Raw genomic sequence first — 2,852 nt, forward strand, 5'->3', positions numbered from 1 at the left:
GGGCCTTGGACTCAGGGCCTGAGCACTGTCCCTGGCTTCTTCCCGCTCAAAAGGCTAGCACTCTGCCACCTGAGCCACAGCGCCCCTTCTGGCCGTTTTCCATATATGTGGTGCTGGGGAATTGAACAGAGAGCTTCATGTGTAGGAGGCAAGCACTCTTGCCACTAGGCCATATTCCCAGCCCTTCTTGTCCCATTTTAATTTCATAGAATTTGCATAGAACTTTAATTATAATTTCTTCAATTTCATTTTATTCAAATGTTTAGATAAGCCTGATATGTGGAGGAATTTCTAATTGTTTTCTTCCCAGTATTCAGATTACACATGCCATTGATTTATTTTTGCTTTGATGATTGATTCCATCGTCACCTGTGAATCACCGTGAATCACTGTCCAAATATCATGTTTAAAAAGTAACCACATAGAAATTGTAAGACTGAGAGGAAGATAGTACTGTCATTTCCATACCACCCTAAATACCACTTTCTAAAGGCAAGAAAAAGGTACTTCAGGAGAGAAACATGTATATTAAAAAAAAATCTCATTAAATAAAGCTAAATTGATAATTAATACCTTTTAATGAAATATGGGAAATTTATAGTAAAACAAGATTGCAAAAAAGCGTAGAGAAGAAATGTAGGCTATTCTACAAAAAAAATATAGAAAAAAAAGTTACGAAAAGTAAATGTGAGAACTTCTGTGAGTAATATTGTTTCCTGAGTATTAAAAAAACATTTATTAGTTCATATTTTAGTGGCTATATAATAATTGTTCCTGGCATACCTTCATTAATCCTATCAAAAACATTTTTGATATATTTTCCCATATAATAAAGGATATTTTCCTATTTGAAAATGAATAAAATACTTTCTCAAGTACTCAGAGTATATTACAGGTAGAGCTGGCACCATATCTCAGTTAAAAGTGTCAGTCACTGATCATGACTCCATAATAAAATGGCTTCTATGAAAAAAAACCTCATTCTATATTATTTATTTTCCTATATTGCCTTTAAAGTTAAAATTTTATCCTTTTTCCTCCGTAGAAACCATCAAATCACTTACTGATAAATCTTCAATCTCATAAAAACAACTGATACAATAAAAACTGCAGGATGCATGGGGATCAACAATTAATTGGTAAGAGATAAACAGCATTAAGAAATATTAAATCCAAGCACTTGTGTGTGTGTCTTTGTTAAGTCTGTAACAAAGCCTTACAGAGAGCTGCAAACAGTAAAGCCTTTTTGTAACCCAGAACTCACTGTTGAATATGAGATTCTGGTGCATGTAAGAAGGAATATGATTCCTCTAACAGTTGGCAATGTGGGGTTCTGTTAATTCACACAGGTGTGCTCTATGAATAAAGTTGATGTAAAAGCTCAGAAAAGAAAATAAGAAGTATTGAATCCAAGTCATGTATTATTCTATTTTTCAGAACTACAGAGAAATCCTTCAGTTTGTATAATGAGAAAAGGATTAATTCATTCACATTTTCAGAAGCAGAAAGACATCAAAAAGGAAAGCATCATGAAAGTACAAATATGAGCTTGGTTTGTACACACCTGTAATCCCAGTACTTGGATGGCAGAAGTTATCCTCAGCTACATGTGAAAACTGTCTCCAAAGAAAAGGAGTGTACATGATAGTAACTATATTGGAAAGTCATTGTAGAGAGGAAGAGAGAGAGAAAGAGCAAAAGAGAAATGACAGAGAGATGGAGACAGCAGGGCTAACATGGGTCCCAGAAAGTATGTCAGGCCACTCTCCAAGAAAAGCCATGGTGACCTAAGCATTCCCCACAGGAGCCACTTGTTTAAATGCCATCATTGCTGATTGTTAATGAATAGAGGACCAAGAATCCAACAGAAAAAACTGGGAAGTAACAGTTACACATGTCAGAACCAGAAGACACTAATGAAACATGTAGCCCAAGAATGATGTTGTTTAGTATGGAATTTGAAATATTAAAAGTAAATAACCCTTATATTAGGTTAGTCAGTGGTAACTCATGCTGCATTTTAAGGCAAAGAACTCATTTTACTCTTAAGTTGAAAATAAATAGACATTAAAGTCACAAGTTTAAGGTAATATTGCCCTAATTAATCAGAAAAATTAATTATACTTGTATTTCTGTGATAAGTTGTATTGAGTTATACAATATTTAATCCGATTATCTTCAAGACTTTCCAAAACATAAGATTATTTAAACCAATCATACAATTAATATGAACAAAATTAAAAATAAAATTATCCAAACAATCATAAGTAAACAATGTGATGAGTTTTTGAAATATAATGACCACCAGGTGATAAAGATCATGGTGTTTCTTCTTATAAATGATATACTCAATAAATCTACATATGTGATGCAGAAAGATCTACTAAACACTCTAAAACTATGGATGTTATTAACTGTTTCCTGACATAGTCCTTTGCCTGGAATATCAAGTTGCTTCTTTATTGAAACACAAATGGAGATTTATTCATTCAAGCCTCGACAATGTATTGAGAACAGACAAAAAGATTGAATCATTCCTCCTTAGAAACATTGTCCTGACTTTGCCATTTGTTGTACAATCATTTGTTTCACTAATAATTATATGCATTATTGTCAGAGTCAATAGAATGAAGAACTAACTCACAAGTGTGTAGACAAGGTCATCATTACAGCCTGCCTTTGCCTCATTATGGATATTAGGAAGGCTGCTAGCCATATCAGCAAGAAACAGACTTAATGGTAAGCATTCAAGGATCAACAAGTAAATTATAGCTTTTCAAAAGTTATTATTAAAGAACTTGTTACCTGTAGGAAGCAAAAGTCAAAGCAATTAAATATCCTATTTTTATTGG

At 33.2% G+C, this 2,852-nt stretch overlaps 1 non-coding gene across 1 annotated transcript; it reads left to right on the top strand.

The window, feature by feature from the left end:
- Positions 1-1,175: 1,175 nt before the first annotated feature.
- Positions 1,176-1,304, top strand: LOC125362790. The gene has a single exon (XR_007213102.1). It is a non-coding gene; the product is annotated as a small nucleolar RNA SNORA40 (small nucleolar RNA).
- Positions 1,305-2,852: the final 1,548 nt, after the last annotated feature.

Source organism: Perognathus longimembris, chromosome 13 (genome assembly GCF_023159225.1).
Source record: "Perognathus longimembris pacificus isolate PPM17 chromosome 13, ASM2315922v1, whole genome shotgun sequence".
NCBI lineage: Eukaryota > Metazoa > Chordata > Mammalia > Rodentia > Heteromyidae > Perognathus > Perognathus longimembris.